Source organism: Nicotiana sylvestris, chromosome 10 (assembly GCF_000393655.2).
Source record: "Nicotiana sylvestris chromosome 10, ASM39365v2, whole genome shotgun sequence".
Taxonomy (NCBI): Eukaryota; Viridiplantae; Streptophyta; class Magnoliopsida; order Solanales; family Solanaceae; genus Nicotiana; species Nicotiana sylvestris.
This window is the reverse complement of record NC_091066.1, coordinates 79,175,787-79,196,168: the sequence shown is the minus strand read 5'-3', so window position 1 is coordinate 79,196,168 and position 20,382 is coordinate 79,175,787.

Here is a 20,382-nt window from a genome sequence, read left to right as displayed (position 1 = left end):
AAGTCTCACGAGCAAGCTTAGTAGAGTTTGGAGGATCGGTACGGAGATGTCTATACTTATCTTCCAGAGGTTGTGGAGTTTAGGAACAATTTCACTTCTATTCATCTTTGTCGTGTGATTTTATTCTGCCATTGATGATTGAACTCTTCTATTCTTGATCTCTCGCATATGGCGAGAACACGCACTGCATTTTCAGTTGGACAGTAGCCGGAGCCCCTAGTGGCAGATCCTACTAGGGGCAGAGGTCGAGGTTGAGGTCGAGGTCGCGCCAAAGGCCGAGGCAGAGCTCAGCCTAGAGCTTGAGCAGCTGCACCAGCAGTGGAGCCTCAGGTGGCTTTTGACGAGGAGGTTCATGTAAGCATGTGATTTTTGCCCTACTAAAAATACTCCTACAAAATTACATAAATAGATTTTTTTTTTCAATTTTATAGGATTTTTGTAGGATTTTATTAATTGTTTGCATTTTTGTGCACGTTTAATTTTGTTAAAATCATGAAAAATGCTCCAAAAATATCAGATGTTTCATGCATTGCATATTAGGTTTTGTGTTCATATTTTAGGATTAATTGGTTAATTAATTTCTTTATTAAAATAAAAAATCACAAAAAAAATATTGTTCATTTTTACATTTTAACTTTTAATGCTAGATTAGTAATCTCCTCTTCATTAATTTAGGATTAATTAATTTTGTAATTATTATAAATAGATAATTAGTTTGATTTTATAGATTATATTAATTTAGGATTTAATTTAGAATGTAATTAATTTAATTAGGGTTTTAAAATTAAAGAAAAAGAAAAGGAGAAGAAAAAGAAAAATACAAAAAAGAGGGGGAATTAAAGAAGTGCTCAAAATTGGGCCAAGATTTTAATTAGCCCAAAAGCAATACCCAAATCCGCTCGGTCCAGACCTAATACCCAATCCACCCAGTCCAAATCTCTTACCAAAACGACCCCGCTTCAATCCCAATCCATCTCACCCGTTGATCTTTACAGATCCAACGGCTGAGAACTAACCCCTTAAATCCATATAACTGTCCAAACCAAAGACCCTCCCCCCCATAGACCCTCTCTCACTTCCGTTTCTCACTCCCAAACAACAAAACCCTAACCGCCCTAATTCTCTTCACCGTCTCCGCCGTGGTCCGCCGACCGGAAATCACCTCACGGCGGCGGACCACCTCCAAACCTCACCAATTTAACACCCCATAACCGTCTCCTCCTCCTCCTCTTTTCATATATCACCATAGTTCCCTTCGAATAAGTCCTCAACCTCTACAATTTTAGATCTGAGACCCCAAAAACTCTAATTTTTTCCCTTTTGTTTCTTGGTCAATTTTGGGTCATATGAACCCAAGAGTTCCATTGTTCCTGTTAAGAATAGTTAATTAATGGTCGTCTAAGTTCATGTTCTCCCCCATAAAATTGGTCGAGTTCGTGACTGGTCCCCTCCAAAACGAGCCTTAGGTAAATTTACTTTCCGTTTCCTTTTTATTTTATCTTTTTCCTTCTTTTAGCCTGCATGACTTAGGTAATCACGGTTTTAGTTTTTGTCATTTTGCTTGGTACTATCTATTTGTTTATGAAACATGTTGAATCTTATAATTATCTAAAGGTTGGTTTCGATTGCATAAAATTTAGGCTGATTAGGGTTAGTTCTTGGTTGTTATAATTGTATGACTATTCTATTTTTTGTTTCCATTTTTGTAATTGTTCCTCTATGGTATTTTTTATTTTAGATGCAGTGATTAGTTTAGTTTCGGTCAGATTCCAAATGGTAATTTAGGTGATTAATTTATTTTGATTTATAAATTAATTAGGTTAATTTATAGGGTTTCTTTTGTCAAGCCCCGAGCCTGGGGGCGAGACCGGCACCTAGTGCCTCATCTATCCTTGCGTACCACTGGCAATTAAGAGACTCTGAACATGTAATGTCATACTTTGGCTATGGGCCACATTACAAGATAATGTTCACTACAAAATATAAAACTAAATGGAGACTAACGTTGACTAATGTCAACATAAAGCTGGGCCGGCAAGGCTGTCATAATTATTACAACTGACAAGCCAACAAAATATACGTACAGGTCCTATAAGCCTAACATACTGCACTAACCGACAGGATATGTCTACAAGCCTCTACTGATAGATGTACTGTGATCGGAACAGGGCCCCGACCTACCCATAACCTATCTACATATATACACAAGATATACACCACATTGCTAGACTCGGCAACTCCCAAAGAAGGGGAGCTTACCGATAAAGCTGAACTCGGACAACACCTATTGAGGAGATCTACTCGTCTGTCTGTCTGAACTTGCACGCATGAAATGCAGAGCCCCCAGAAATGGACACCAGTACGAAATAATGTACCGAGTATGTAAGGCAACATACTGAAGTTGAAACTGAACTGATAATATAATAACTTAAACAACTGGGAGTTAAAGAAAATCTGAAGATATGCTCATATGCTGATACTGACTCAATTCTCTAAATATAGTGAGTAAAATAGATGTCTGGCCCTATATATATATATATATATATGCTCTGCCATAGTAGGCTTGCTCATAGGCGCTCGGTCACAGCAGGCTCGGTATATAACTTACCATCTGATCAGAGGTTTCCCAATAGAGGCCTGCCCATCGATTATAGCTCGATGGTAATGAAAATACTTTTAATACTGTATATATATAAACTCTATTCTCTTTTGATCGGAAGAAGGAAATACTCAACTGAATATGCAGTCTTGATAAGAAGAATATGGCAACTTACAAAACTAAGAAAATATATGTAATTTGTGAGACTAGCAAAATATACGTAAATTTCGGGATACAAGATTTTTTCTTTATGCCTCGTTATCAAACTCGTGTAATTACGATATCATGCTAAAATGAAGGAAAAACTTAGTCTTAACATGCCTATTTCTGCAAAATATAAACGAAATTACACTTGAATTCTTTGAACTTGCTTTCTGTTTCTAAATTTTGTGAACTAACGAATGAATTTTTGAGCCAAAGCTTGATTCCAACATTTTTTGAAGTTTTGTTTCTAACTTGAACGCATTTTTGGCTTTGGAAGGAAGGCTTCTAATATTTGAAATCTTGCTTTTGAACTTACATTTTCTTTGTTTCATGCCAAAGTAACAAAATGAGGCTAAAGGCACTAAAAATGAAGCTTAGTGGCAGATTGTATATGTTTTACTAGTCTTTCAAAGACTTATCTTTAAGTCATTGCTAAATGACTCATATGTAGCCACCTAGAATAATGACTACTTAGTCATTGTCTAGGCCTTGTGGCTTTTACCACGTGGGGGAGGGGGATTAATTATTATTTATCCACTTATTAGTTAACCGGGTAATGTTATGTTATCCGGTAATTAATCAATTACCCGCATAGTTTAAAAATTACTACAAATTACTTAAAATTCTATTTATTTTTAAAAAATACTTCATATATACTTTATATATTAAATTACCATGGTCATATGGTATCTTGCATGGTACTAGTTCACAATTATTCGGGTATTATCGCTGGACCCGTATTTTATTCCAAATTGGTCACTTTCAACGAAACTCATTTTCTTTAATCCGCGTACACCTTTATCCTTCATAACACTTATTTATCGCTTGTTATAAATAGCATAAGTATGTTAACGTCAAGATGATCTCATCCCCGAGTCTACGTTGGTTAACTAAAAACGAAATTTTAACGTACGAAAACGCGAGATGTATCATCCTTCCCCCCTTAGAAACATTTGTACTCGAATGTTCAACTCCCTGTGATCCATATAACATTGGCAGGGTCGCCTCTGTAAAAACACCACTACCAACTTTTCCTCTAGAAGCTTAGTAATCCAACGACACTCGGGACCATAATTATGAATAACAATAATGGTCTCTCATGACCAACGACAGTAACTAACACAAGAATTTATACACGTACCTTATGGTTATGATGTCTCAGTCGGACACTTCTCTAGAGGAGTAAATAAGTAGAGATATCTAGACTTCATGTCTTCCTCGGCCTCCCAAGTCATTTCTTCCATATTGTTGTTCCTCCAAAGTACTTTCATATAGGCTACCTCCTTATTCCGTAGCTTGCGTATTTGTCGGTCTAGGATGGCAACCAGAACTTCCTCGTATGTTAAGTATTCTGTAATCTGTACACCATTCGTGGGCACCACTCGGGAAGGATCGCCAATGCACTTTCGTAACATAGATACATGAAAATCGGATGGACAAGCCGAGCACACGATTCAGACGCTCGAGGACATGTTACGAGCATGTGTGTTGGATTTTAAAAGAATTTGGGATGAACATCTACCTCTTATCGAGTTTTCATATAATAACAATTACCATTCCAGTATTCAGATAGCTCCATGCGAAGCTCTTCACTGACGGAAGTGTAGGTCGCCTATAGGGTGGTTTGATGTTGGAGAATTTGGACTACACGGGCCAGACCTAGTTCAACAAGCCATAGAAAAAGTATAGCTTATCCGGGATCGACTATTGACAGCTCAAAGTTGTCAGAAGTCATATTCTGACGTGCAACAACGAGATTTAGAGTTCGGGGTTGATGACTGGGTATTCTTAAAGGTGTTGCCTATGAAGGGTGTGATGATGTTTGGAAAGAAAGGCAAACTTAGCCCATGGTATATTGGGCCTTATAGGATCATTCGGAATGTGGGCCAAGTAGCTTATGAGTTAGAATTTGTCAATTACCAACATAATTTAAAAATCATCACAAATTACTTAAAATTCCATTTATTTTAAAAAAATACTTCATATATACTTTATATATTATACTACCGTGGTCATATGGTACCTTGCATGGTACTAGTTCATAATTATCGGGTATTATCGCTCGACCCGTATTTTATTGCAAATTGGCCACTTTAAACGAAACTCATTTTCTTTAATCTGTGTACACCTTTATCCTTCATAATACTTATTTATCGCTTGTTACAAATAGCATAAGTATGTTAACGTCAAGATGACCTCATCCCCGAGTCTACGTCGGTTAACTGAAAACGAAATTTTAACGTACGAAAATGCGAGATGTAACATCTTTGCATCTTCATTCTAGTTCTTGTTTGTTTATTGTTTAGTTGTGTTAGTTGTTTAAATTCAGTTTTGTTTAGGTTAATTAGGTGAGCCTGTTAATTCACTAATTAGGTTTAGATTGTTTGGATTAAATCCTGGATACCCTTAAGCTTAAGACTAATTTCAGAATTAAAAGGATAATTGAAACAATGTTAGGAAGTTCAATGCTGGAATCTTCTAGATTGTTCTAAGAGGTTCCACAAGGGTTTTTGAAATCAGTATTTAGGTCAGAATTGGTTAGAATTGAAATAATTAGTAATTGCAGGGTTAAAATTGGGTTTTACATTAGGTAAAAATCAGAAAGTTCTAGCAATTGTACAGTTGTCCCCATTTCCAGCATGAAAAATGCTAGAATTGGGCTGAAAAAGGACAAACAGCTGTCCAAATATGTTGTACTATCTAACGTTTAGGGAATTTAGGGTAGAATATGCCATTTTGATGCTATTTTGGCATACCCTATAAAAGGAAAGTTATTCCTTCATTCTGAAAAGAATTCATTAGCCTATGATCACCTAAAAGTTTCTGAATACACAAAAGAGAAAATCCTTACAACTTTCTTTCTAAAAACATTAGTTTTTGGTTAGATTTTTGGGCTGGTTTTTTTTAGTGTTCTGATTTCGGAAAATCTAAGTGTTGGTCCTTTGTATTTCTAGGTTCACTTTCTACTGCTGTTCTGGGTTTCTGTTGGTTCATAGCTTCCATTTAGAGCTTTATTTTGCTCCATTTTGATCATTACTACAGTAGGTATGTAACTCTTGGTCCAAAATTAGCCTTGAATGAGACATGGTTTGGATTTAAATATGTATGATGTTTCTGCCTGTAGTCCCTGTACTTGTCTCAAACTCATTTAGGTTTTTATCCAATAAATGTTGCTTCCCTAAAATTCCAGACTTTCTTTTCTTGTTAAACTGACTTCTTGCCATGCTTATGTATGAATCATGCCTATATAAATTGAGCTGATATGGTCATTCGACTGACACTAGCCATTGCCTGTCATTTTGTTGTTATGCAATGTTAAATGGTTTTTCCATTGTAATGAAGCTTTTAATTTGATTTTCTGGTTGTATGCGAGTGGCAACAAGAGAGGAATATTTTAGAGCTGGAACCAAAAGTTGACTTGCAAAAACAGCTTTTATAGCTGATTTTTGCAAGCTGAAACTTACTTGAGGGTTTTGCAACAAATGAAAATCTCAAAATCATGTTGAATATTATCTAGGCATATAGTTGTATCTAAGATTGTGTTGTAATCTATGGACTGTTCACTAGCAAACTGACTTTTGGAGTATATTGTAATAATTTTTAAGTTGATTGTTGTGATTAATAGTCGCATTGTTAGTATCATGTCAATAGCCAATGTTATAAATGCAGTTTGTTGGTCCAGAATTGTTCAAATGAGAATTATATGAAATGGGCCAGACTTGTAAAATTAGCCCAATTGGGGAGATGACCTAAACATGTCCGGACCCAGGCAGCTTGGGTCTGGGTACTAATCCCAATAGCTTGACCCCCAGCTATGGGCTTACCTTTTGAACTATGACATAAACTCATTTCTTTTATGTATTGTAAATCATGTGTAGTGTAATTAATTCCAAAAACTCGAATTATATTCTGATTTTTACATTGAAATGAACTAGATTCCAACTTTGGATAAATGTGTATTTCAAATGGATTTTATTGGTATTAAGCACAAACTTGTAATAGACCTAGTCATTTAAGAGTAACGACTGGGCCAGCCTTTGCCAAATAGCCCAATTGGGCTGCTTCATTTTATCTTAGGCTTATAACCTTTAAAGCCATGCTTTCATTAAGTAGTTGATGCCTTTTATCATTAAACGTTGCTGTAGATTTATATAACGATCAAATTAGCGTAGAAAAATCTGAACATCATATTGTTGCTTTAGGCGCGATTAATAAACCATCGTGATTATGGGTACGGTTCTCGTAACATAGTTACGATGCTTAATTTTCTAAATTCGGGTGCGCATTTCATGTGACCCGATCATAACAACTTTGAACAATAATAAAATAAACATGTCGTAAATCGTCGGTGCATTTCATGTAGCGCGGTTTGCAATGTGTACCAAAAACGACAAGTGTACGGCAATCGTGGCTTGTTCCAGAAATAAATCCATAAACAAATAAAAGTGGTTATAAAGTTAAAAATGTACACTAGGTTTTCAAACTTGTAATAAATCAGATAATTAGGCCAATTATTAATAGTTAAGCGACCATGCTAGAACCACGGAACCCGGAAATGCCTAACACCTTCTCCCGGGTTAACAGAATTCCTTACCTAGAATTTCTGGTTTCGCAAACTTTTAAATAAAGTCGATTTTCCTCGATTTGGGATTTAAAATAAACTGGTGACTTGGGACACCAAATAAATTATTCCAAGTGGCGATTCTGAAATCAAATAAAATAATCTCATTTCGAATTATGTCACTTTAATTGGAAAACTCCCTTATATCCCCCTCGGGTAAAAAGGAGGTGTGACAGTTCTAGCTTAGACGGTGCATGTTGGACCAGCTCAGGTCCCGAGGGATTCATCGCCACCTCCAATGCTTCAAGATGATCTAGTCCATTTGGTGGGCCTTATGGAGAGTGTGGCCTAGGACGATACATTTCCTATGGCACCGGCCATCTCTTAGGCTGGGGGATGAGCATAGACTCCCACTACTCACACTTCAGAGTAGATGGCTTCCCAGTATCAGACTCTAGCAACCTCGCCAGTTGGGGTAGTCCAGTCAGTAGTTACGGCACAGGCCGGTGATGGACCTGCCATGTCTTCTGAGGGCTTATTGAGGTTGGACAAGTTTACCAAGCTCTTCCCAGTTCACTTCAGTGGTGCACATTTTGAGGACCCATAGGATTATCTTGACTGCTACCATGAGATACTGCGGAACATGGGTATAATTGAGACCAATGGAGTTGATTTTGTTGTGTTTCAGATGACGAGTTCCGCCAAAAGATGGTATAAGGATTATGTATCTACCAGACCAGCTGGATCACCTGCTCTTACTTGGGACCAGTTCTCTCAGCTATTTCTAGAGAAGTTCCTTCCCATCACATTGAGGGAGGATAACCACAGGCAGTTTGAGCGTCTTCAGCAGAGCAGTATGTCAGTCACTCAGTACGAGACCTATTTTGTGGATCTAGCTCGTCATGCCTTTATCCTACTTCCTACTGATATGGAGAGGGTGAGGAGGTTTATTATTGGACTCATTCATCCTATCAGGCTATAGATAACTAAGGAGACCGGGGGTGAGATTTCCTTTCAGACGGCTGCTAATGTTGTTAGGCGGATCAAGATGGTTCTTGCACAGGAGATAGGGCAGGGGTCTGATAAGAGACCCCAGTGGTTTTAGTGGTGTCTCATATGGAGGCGTGGGTACTTTTGGTCGGGGTCATCCTGTCAGGCAATTTCAGCCAGCGTTTCAAATATACCACAGTACTTCAGGGAGCCGTGGTCGTTATGTGCCTTATTCTGGGCAGCCAGCCTACAGTGCACCAGTAGCTCCTATCAGTGCGCCTCCGTATTCAAAGTTATCATCATGGTTATCTGACTCGTTCGGGTTAGCCTCAATTTTAGCAGCCACAGCACCAGGATGGATGTTTTGAGTGTGGTGATTTTGGGCATATCAGGAGGACCTGTGCGAGATTATTGGGCGACACCCCACAACAGAGTTCTTGTGCCATAGTTTCGACACCGGTTGCAAGTAAAATATTAGGCGCCATCACGGTCCCAAAGGTGGGAATTCTGGGTCATCACACTTTGCCAACAAGATTTAAAATAAATTTTTATAAAACAACATGACACTATATATGTAACATAATATTTTAGTACATGGAGGCATCCACACTTGTTTGTCCTCACAAGTGTGAAAGCACATTTGCAAACAACTTAAGCATTAACTCGAAACATAATTGTAGAGAAAATCTTTCAAGAAGAGTAAATTTTAATCAACTTACCTTCCATTCGCTTTAATACCATTCACAAGCTCTCAATTCTCTTCGATTCTAATGTTGATTAAAATGCTCATATATCACCAACAAATCGATATCAACAATTAGATATCCTAATTACACTAAAATATAACCTAAAGTATTGATTAATATTAATTTACGACTCATAAGTCGGCTACAAGCCTCTGACAATTCAAATCGTCCAATAGGTTCACATGCTAGCCTATTCAACTTTATTCTTATAATTTTATGCCCACTAGAAGTCTTTAATGATACTACATCAATTGACCAATGCCGCCAAGTTACTATTCATCATCTTCCTTAATCAACACTTGCAAAATGTACAATTCGGGTGATTACTTAGTTGATCACTTCCAACTTTTGCTAACAAATAATTCCATAGGTTTATTGTATTCATAAATTTCATTTCCAAGAATACTATTCATCGTCTGTCTTATTTTCTCAAAATACTATTCATGTCATGAACTACAGCTTTATAATCTAATTTTTCTACCATTAAAACTTGTAATAAATTCTAGAAATACTTCTAGCTACTTATAATAAACTTCACGTCCCCAGTTCACTCCTCCTCCAAGTCCGGATGCAGACCTGGACGCTATGGCAGCACAACATTGTCATCCTTTGGTAATTTGATCATAACTTTTTGTAGGAATATTCAAATGATGGACAATTTGCAACATTAGAAACTAGACACAAAGATCTTTCATTTGATAGGTTTTTCACTACATATCTCCTTATATAAATCAAGATATGCTCTTCTAAAGTTAGGTCTTACATGTGCTCATTTGAAACTTTAATCTCTCATGTGATTTCTACTCGACTTGTCACATGGGTTTGCCTTAGGCGCTATCACTTCAAATACAACTCATACACTTGCTATCATGTTCATGAGATATTTTTCATATGATTAATTATTACTTGCATATAAATTAATATAATTAGCACACGTCAGACCTTTTAATAACCTTATAACATTTCGAAACTTTTCTGTGGTGCTCCAACACCTGCTGACCTTCTTCATTCACCTTGATCGTTAGGCCATTGATCCGCATCTTCAGACTGTTCATTTAGAAGAGTGACAATCTCTTCAAGAGTTTTCTTCATAAGCGGGCCTCCTACTGTACTGTGTAGTATCCTTCTTGATGCAGAAGTTAAGTCATCCCAGAAATCTTGGAGTTGCATCATTGCTCCATCTCATTATGTGGGCATCTTCGTAGAAGCTCCTTAAACCATTCCCAAGTGTCAAACACAGTTTATCCATCACCTTGGCTAAAATTATGAATCTTCTTTCTCATCTTTCCAGTGTTAGTAGTAGAGAAGTACTTGTCCAGAACTTTAGTAGTCATCTCTTCCCATGTGCGGATAGACCCTGTAGGTAAACTCCGTAGCCACTACTTTGCATCATCCTTTAGTGAGAAAAGAAATGCTCTGAGGTATATAGCATTGTGTGATGCCCCATTGTGGTAGAAAGTGTTCATGATCTCATCGAAATCCATCAGATGACTGTTAGGATCTTCGTTGGGTTTACCTCTGAAAATACAATTATTTTGAATGGTTTGGATGACTCCCTGCTTGAGTTCAAGATTGTTAGCATCAATGGGTGGGGGTCTCACACTGGACTGTCATTGGTTGTAGAACGGTCTGGCATAATTTTCCAGTGATGTCCCAGTCCTGAGGGCCGCATTTTCAAACTCATCTTCAACCAAAGGGCGATTTAGATTAAATCTTTGAGCCCGATCCCCGTCGGCAATCTCATCAGCAGTTCTAAGGGATGCCTCAGCTGCTACCCGTGCAACTTCTTCTCTTTGTTGTGCTGATTCTCTTAGAGCTAAGTCCATCCCCTCTTCTTCGTGGTGCACCATCTTTTCTTGAGTTGAATTCTGACCCAAGAAGGATCCGTTTGATTCTTTCTGCTTTCTCAACTGCCGCAGGTGCTTGTCCAATTCTGGGTTGAATGGCACGAATTCCTTGAAAAAGGATCGAGTCATATACCACCGAACTTAACCTGCTGCCTGCACACAGATGAGAGAACATGAAGAATAAAAAGAAATAAAATTGGTTCCTGAATTATCACAAAAATTATTTTGAACACTATTGATTGTCATTCCCCAGTAACGGCGCCAAAATTTGATGAACGCTAAACACAATATAAAATTAATGCTCTTTAGCCAAAGATAATATAGTAAAATATCGTCTCCATAGGAATTGAATTTAAATAATATTTGAATAATTTATAGTTACTTGCTATCCAAGATGATTAACACTCGGAATTGAGGTAATTACTAACTACCTTAACTACTAAATTAAAATTATGACTAAGTAGACTTGATCACAGAGAGTAAGAGATGACTTAAAATGAGTAATAAGCAATATGAGAAATAAGAGCCGCAACAGGATAGGTGTAAGATAGCTATTCGGAATCTAACTCTGTTTAAATTCTCTTCTAATATTCTAATTTCTCACGAATTCACTCAATGATTAGTTTAAAGCGTAAGGTAAAGATTTCTCTCTCGATTAAATCCGAACTTTACGAGATAAACTAATATGAAGCACTATGAAAATATGCAACAACACGTTAATGGACTAGTCATTAGGAAAATGTCTTTCGAATATTCTCCTAATTTGGGTTTAATCAACAATTCAAAAAACTCTCTCGATTACTTAGAAGAATCACTAAATTAAACCAAACAAAATAATGCAAAGATGATCATCAAATTATTCCTCTTTCGATTAAATACACTGGTGAACAAATTTGCAATCAATTCAAAGCTTCATAACGTATTCACACAATTAAACCGGGGTTAAATCCACAAATAACAATCAAAATTCTATATCCGTCAAACGTTATGGTAAACTACTCCATAACAATGGAGACATTCACCGCAAATACGTTTGAAGAATTAGAAAACATCAAATACAAAGTTACGATACAAACTCTCGTTTTGCATCGATTGTTGGCAAGATAATTGATGAAATCTTGTGTCTTCGAGCCGTGGTAGCTCTTCAAAATTGTCCTAGGTCGAATCCCTCTAAAAATATATTTTTGGTATATTTATACTGTATAGGAATGGGCCCGGACAAAATTACCTTTTCCAAACCGAAATGAAGAAATACTCTTACAGAATTGAACATGCACTGCGCACAGGGCGGTGCCCGCGCCGCGCCAGTGGAGAATTTAAGAGGCACGAATTCTTGAAATCTTTTAGATCTTTTCCTATCAATGGTTTCAGAAATTAAATACATTGTTCAACATGTTTAGTGCCTAAGGTGATTGCAATATCAGTCAAGAAGTGAAAAGGCTTGATATTTATCTTTTCTCTGAAGATCTTGGCTTCAAAAAGCAGTTAGAAAACAAGTTATCTTAGGCGATTTTATATATCTAAGGCTAACATTAAAATTTTATTAAAGCTTATTGAGTTATTGGTTAAACCATTAATAAAATTAGATAAATCGAGTCCCGAATTGATAATTCAATAGTCAAATAATATTAAACAGTAACTGAATTAGTAACCCAATAATCCAATATTGATATCTAATAGCATTTTCTTTTTTTAATTTGGAAAAATATTAATTTTACTCAAAATATGTCCAGCCCTAGTGCCATGTTTACCGTCAAAAGATAAGAATCCTCATATCTGCAAAAGTAATCTCTACCTTACCCATATTAGCACGAAAATACCGTCCCATTTGACAATTCTTTAACCTCTATCCATAAGCTTTTGAAAAGTCACAGTTGTAGACACTTGTAGTGGATGTGGTATGGCGTTTCCATCTGCAACAACATGACATGACATGACAGAATGTCGTTGTAATGGAAAATCCAGAGTGCCTTGAATAAACTTCCATGATCATAATCATGTGACAGGTAAAATATCTACGACTAGTGGTTAATTTCGTGATGAATTAATGCACCTACAGCAACATGTCATGATCAGATGCAGTTTATATTATTGAGTTCATCTAAATTCAGTATTTTTTTGCTAGAGTATAAATTTTTTTGCTAGAGTATAAAAATTTTATGAAAAATTTACTAAAATTAACAAATAGTAGGTCTAAATTCATACATATTGTCCTTACACCAGAAATGCATGGTCCTTGTTTTTACTTGTAAAATTTCCAGCACATGTATGAAAAGTCATTGAATAGTGGGTGGACCAATTCAACTGCAACTATATTGGGTCCACCATCTCAGATTGCCAAATTGTCCAAATAAGGTTAGGAGCTTATGATGTTTTCCTTCATGCAGGCATCTATCTCTTTCATGAAGGGTAGTGAGGCTGTTTCCAGGAGACTCTCGGCTCAAAAAAGCAATAGGAGATGATATATTAGTACCATAAAAATGCGTAATAAAAATAACAACAATATATAAGAGATATGAAATATGAAATACAGAATACGAAATACGAAATACGAAATAGATGGCTGGTATAGTACAACTAGAAGGTAAAGCCCTGCATCAATAGACGACCAATGACATTCCTAGTCTAACTCCTAACTGGATAGTCTCACTCTATTGTGCTGTAGAAATATTCACACTCTCCCCTAACCTACAACCTTAATGCTCGACCTCCATAATTCCCTATCAAGGGCCATGTCCTCAGTAATCCTAAGTCGCGCCATGTCCTGTCTGATCACCTCTCCCCAATACTTCTTAGGTCTTCCTCTACCTCTCCGCGTGCCCACTACAGCCAGTCGCTCACACCTCCTCACCGGTGCATCAGTGCTCCTCCTCTGAATGTGCCCGAACCATCTGAGTCTTACTTCCCGCATCTTGTCCTCCATGGGGGCCACACCCACCTTCTCTCGAATATCTTCATTCCTAATCTTATCCATCCTTGTATGCCCGCACATCCACCTCAACATCCTCATCTCTGCTACTTTCATCTTCTGGATGTGTGAGTTCTTTACCGGCCAACATTCAGTTCCATACAACATGGCAGGCCTAACCACTGCTCTATAAAACTTACCTTTTAGTAACGGTGGCACTTTCTTGTCACACAAGACTCCCGACGCTAACCTCCACTTCATCCACCCCACCCCTATACGGTGTGTGACATCCTCGTCAATCTCCCCGATCCCCTGAATAACCGATCCAAGGTACTTGAAACTACCTCTCTTGGGAATGACTTGAGAGTCAAGCCTCACTTCAACTCCCGCTTCCGTCGGCTCAACTCCAAATTTGCACTCGAGGTATTCCGTCTTCGTCCTACTCAACTTGAAACCTTTAGACTCAAGAGCATGTCTCCAAATCTCTAGCCTCTCGTTGACGCCGCCTCTTGTCTCGTCAATTAGAATAATGTCATCAGCAAATAGCATGCACCATGGAACCTCCCCTTGAATATGATGAGTCAGTGCATCCATCACCAGGGCAAATAGGAATGGGCTGAGCGCAGACCCTTGGTGCAACCCCGTAATAACTGGAAAGTGTTCAGAGTCGCCTCCTACTGTCCTAACCCGAGTCTTAGCTCCATCATACATGTCTTTAATCACCCTAATATAGTTACTCGGGACCCCTTTATCCTCTAAGCAGCTCCATAAGACCTTCCTAGGAACCTTATCGTACGCTTTCTCCAGATCAATAAACACCATGTGGAGATCCTTCTTCTTATCTCTGTACTGTTCCACCATCCTCCTAATAAGGTGGATAGCTTCTGTGGTAGATCGTCCCGGCATGAACCCGAACTGGTTGTCTGAAATAGACACCGTCCTTCGCACTCTCATTTCTACCACTCTCTCCCAAACTTTCATGGTATGACTTAGTAATTTGATGCCCCTATAGTTGTTACAGCTTTGGACATCACCTTTGTTCTTATACAACGGGACCATTGTACTCCACCTCCACTCTTCAGGCATTCTATTAGTCTTGAATATAACACTAAACAATGCAGTAAGCCATTCCAAGCCTGCTCTACCCACACACCTCCACAGTTCAACCGGAATTTCGTCTGGCCCGGTAGCTCTGCCCCTTCTCATCTTACGCATTGCCTCCATGACTTCATCGATCTCAATGTCCCTACAATTACTTAATTCATGGTGACTGTCGACATTCCTCGATTCCCCAAGTATAATATCCTGATCCCCTTCTTCACTTAGAAGTTTATGAAAGTAGGTCTGCCACCTCCTCTTAATCTGGTCATCTCCACTTGTGGGATTTTACTGGGTCGTTGTTGTTGTGTGTTGTTGTAGGCATCTATCTCTTTCACCCTGTTAAGGCAGCGTGTGTTTGAGGTCTTTCAAAACTGAGGATTAATAATTTTTAGATTATTTAGTATTTATGATTTGTTGCATTAAAAACGAAATGTATGGTGTATAGTATAAAATTTTAGCTTTAATTTGGATAAACTTGAATAAATATTTGTTTCCAATTCTTATTAACCGTGTCCTTCGTAATATTCTTTGGAAAAAGGGCTTTGGCAAAAGGATAGTATTGTCGTTTTACTTGTTTAGTTAATCTTTAGATTTTTATCTCATATATGGTATGCGGTAGAAAATTATACCAAGATTTAGGTTAAAATTATACGGGGCATTACTTATGTCGAAAATAAAAAGATATCAAACTTTATCCTGAAAATCAAACGTAGTGTTTGAATTTTTGCAAACTTAATTTGTTTAGTTATTTTAGCACAAAAAAAGTTTTTTTTAGAAGGTTTACAACCGTGGTTATTCAAATATTTTAAAAAATTCGAAAGATGCATTTTTCATTTTATTTTGAATTTTTAATATTTCAAAAATAAAGTTTGGAAATCAGCAAAAGAAATCAATTTTTTATGCAAAATTTCAAATGGACTGTACAAAATTACAAAAACTGAAAAAGATTTTTACAAACTCTTTTGTAGACATTCTAACAAACTTTAAAGAATTTTTTCAGCTATTGATTAGCTCTTGCCTGACAACTTTTGTGATTTAATTGATGACAGGCCAAAGAACATGTCGCGTGGTAGAGGTCAATTCTTCGTACCCTCATGCTGGAATAGCCAATGACTTCTTTGATTTCTCGTTTTAATGCTAAGGTTTGCCTTTAACTGAGACAACCATGTTGTGTATGTAGTGATCTCTTGGTGGTCTGTTTAATTTTAAAGTCATGATTCTTTTCTTTCTTTTTTTGGTCTTTCCTTTAGCATTGTTGTATACAGGAAAAATCGAGGGTGAAAGTCTACCCTGATTTCACGACGAGGAAACGAAAGGAGAACACGAATCCACGAGACTTCGTATCGAGGTCCGGGGGAGCAAATGATGTATCTATCATCGGACGAGGTAAAACAACGCACATCGGGCCAAGTATAAGTTATAAACCTCGGGAGACACGATGAACAGTTGTGTATGGCGGATAGAAGGCAGTGATACTCGCTCTCAACCGGATATCACGGTGCGAATCTCGCTTGATGTCGATTGCGGATTAACAATTACCGGGAAAGGAAGATTTTTATTCTTTTTAGACTTCTATTAGGACTAAAACTCTTCTACTATATAAAGGGGAGATTTTTCTTTTCTTCGGCACATTATAACACGCGAATCAAAGCAATACAAGTTTATTTTCTGCCTTTTAGCTATTGTTAGAGTTTTGCTCATTTGTTCCGTTCTTCATTCACGACTAAACTTGAATCGAGGGTCCAACCGAGAACAAGGTCATTAGTCAGTCTGTATTTAGGCTTGGCCTTAATATTGCAATTGGTTGGAACGTTTATTTCATTTCTAACTCATTTATTCGATATTTTTAATTATTTGTGTTGGATTAAACCATATATCCTTAAAACTGCTTACAAATTCAATTGTTACCTAATTTTGGGTAAACAATTATTACTAAACAGGTTGTCACCAGCCGTAATTGCCTCAAAATGTTCAAGTATACGATAACTAGGGGTCGTTTGGTCCCATGATTTTGTGACATTTAACCTTGAAGGTTTGCACATTGGTCAGTTAAACTGTCCCAAAAGCTAAAAGTTAAAGACCACCCCGTATGGTGTCCTATTTTTGTTATTTTCTACACGGCATTATATACTAAGGGGCCGTTTGGTATGAAATATAAGTAAAAATAGTGCTGGTATAAAAATTTAATATCACCTTAATATTTTGTTTGGTTAGCAAATTTGGTATATGTTATTCCGGGATTAAAATTAGTACCGAAATAACTTATACCTTGTAGGGGTGGGATAATTAGTGTCGGTATAACTTATACCTTCTTCTTAGAAATTATGCATGAATGTAATTTTTAATACAACATACCAAACAGTGGATAAAAAATAATACAAGCATAACTAATCTCAACATAACTTATCCTAGCATAACCTATATTCAAACCAAACGAGGTATAAGTATATATAGTACTGGTATAAAAATTTAATACTACATTAATACTTTGTTAGTTAGCAAACTTGGTATAAGTTATCATGAGATTAAAATTAGTACCGGGATAACTTATACTTTGTAGGGGTGAGATAATTAGTGCCGGGATAATTTATACCTTCTTCTTAGAAATTATGCAATTGTCATTTTTAATACAACATACCAAACAGTGGATAAAAAAATAATACCAGAATAACTAAGAAAGAATTACAAGAAAATACACATGACTCACACCATAACAAAAAATAGCTCATATTTTTAAATTTTACTCGACTTAGCCCATGTTGTACATATTTTGAAAGCACTAGCAAATTCAAAATCTATGTTCTTACAATCATTACTTCTAAAAGCTATGGAGCTAAATATGTGTTCTCACAACCATTGCTTTCAGTCTCTCTTCTTCTCACATCTTCTACATATGCTTCAAGGGGTCGTGTATTTTTTGCTTCTCCTCTAATCACCTGCTTGCAATGTAAAAAAATTGAAAAGTAGAAGTCCACCATTGAAGACCATTCAAAGCTTTGCTTTCGAAAATAGATTTTTTTGAATTTGTTAGTTGTTTGGATTGGGTGTTGTTCCAATTGATTGAAAATATTAAAAGGGGTTCAAAATTTAAATTTGAAGTGATTTGGAGTAGATTTGAGCAAGATTTAAGTTAAATTTCAGAAAAGACGCAAGGAAGAAAACGAAGTCAGTTTTTTGTATAATTATGTATAATCTTGTATAATAGTGTATATGAGTGTAGAAACACACCTTATACACTATTATACACTTTTATACACCTTTATACAAGCGTTTGTAGACGAACTTCTTCCACGATTTTCGGTTGCAATTCTTATTCAAAACCAGTCCAAATCTCCATTAAATGATTTCAAATTTTATATACAACCTTCTTATACTATTTATAACAAGTCTAAATAACACCCACTCCAAATTTCTCACAAAAATCAAATTCGAAATTTAAACCCACATATTTAAGCTTGTTAAAAATCTAATTTTCACCACCCAAATGAATTTGGTTTGTTGAACTAATATTTGAGTCACAATTACTGATTCGAAAATTAATTTAAAAGTTTGAGGAATCTATTTTAAAAATTAAATAGTAATTTTGAGAACCTATTGGAGTTGAATGTTAAATCTTAGCCTATTATTTTTGGGCTAGTTGGTTGTAAATTGAAATATGAGTTATAAAATTGAAAAGTAGAGAGTCCAGTTGTTCTAATGAGAAATTTTCCATATAACTAATCTCAGCATAACTTATCCCAGTATAAGCCGTATTTAAACCAAACGACCCCTAAATGGTCTTACATACCGTATTGAATTACCGAAGAAGATAAGAATTAAATTGACTGACAGGAGAAGTTTTAGCCACATCTTAGAGCCCGTCTGGCCATAATTTTTTTTCACTTTTTTTCAAAAAAATTTAACTTTTTTCAAAATTGGTGTTTGGTCATAAAATTTTCAATTTTCACTTGAATATGAGTTTTGAAATTTTTCGAAAATTTGAAAAACTTTAAAAGGTTGTATTTCAAAATTTTCACTCAGATCACTCACAACTCTAATTTTCAAATATCATTTTCACTTAGAAGTTTTTTTCACTTTCCCTGGAGGTTTACAATTCTTATGTCCAAACGCCCACTTAGTTAGGATTGGTAATTGATTGAAATAAACGCAAACAAATTTCACGTTTTGGACAGCATTCCGGTCTAATATATACATAAAATAAGACAACCTTTGCTAAATTCAAAGAGAAATGAAACAAGACTCTAAAAAAAAAATATCCAGTGTTCGAAATTCACCTACTAATTTGAATGCTTACTATGAGATGGTTTATGCTCCCCAATAAAAGAGATCAATCTAATATCTCTAATTAAGGGTAAACAAATATTTATCATTTAACCACACTCGTTTTGGGTAAAATGGACGTCAAATCAACTAGATATTGATCGCGAAACTTTGGTGGAAGGATGAAGTGGAAAGTAATGGTACGATGTTGGAATCTTATAATTATTGGAATAGTAGTGAGCAAGGAAAGAAACAAAGGACCACGAGAAATCATGATTTTGATTTTGGTGACGATCGCTATGGTAGTACAAGAAAACCGACAAATCGTAGTAATCCAATAATTCGAATCAAATCGAAAAAAAAATTCGATTATAATTTGGTGTTGGAAAAAAAATCCGACCATAATTGGTTTGATTTGGTTTTAACTAAAGAAAGTCAAACCGAAACCAAACCAACCCGACATTACATATATAGAAATTTTAGATATATTTAATATATAAATATACTTATTGTGATGTAATTTATAAATATTTCTTAAAAAATTTCATAATTTTATCTTTTAAGATATTATTTCAAGGTTGGATTTAGAACTTTTGAATGCTCCAATAAGTTTTATAGCCATTAATATTAGAAAATTAAATAATGTTAACAATCAATACTAATGCTAACAAAAGACATTCAATTCAATATTACGAACGATAATATATTGAATATCTATTTTTTGTTTTGCAATAATTTAGATAAAAGTGCATAACTTATTTTTATTTTTCTTTAGCATTTAGTCATGTAATTAATACTCCCTTATTAGTCTATTTATTCTAGCATAATTTAGTACTTTTAGATTATGTTTATTTTTATTATGATTTTTTAATTAACAATATTTATATTACATAATTGTATTGTCTTTATTGTTGAATATTTTAGGATAATGCCTTGACACATCTCATATTTATATTATTTTCTTAGAAAATATTTTATATAGTTGTATCTTACTAGGATTAAAGAAATATTTTGAGCATACATTATATGTTTTGTTCGACGAAGATTTTACTTGAAAAAAACCCGAAACCTCGAGAAAAATCGATATTAAAAAACCCGAGTTTTATTGGTTTGGTTTGGTCTTTAGATTTAATAACCCGACAAAATTATTTTGGTTTGGTAATTAT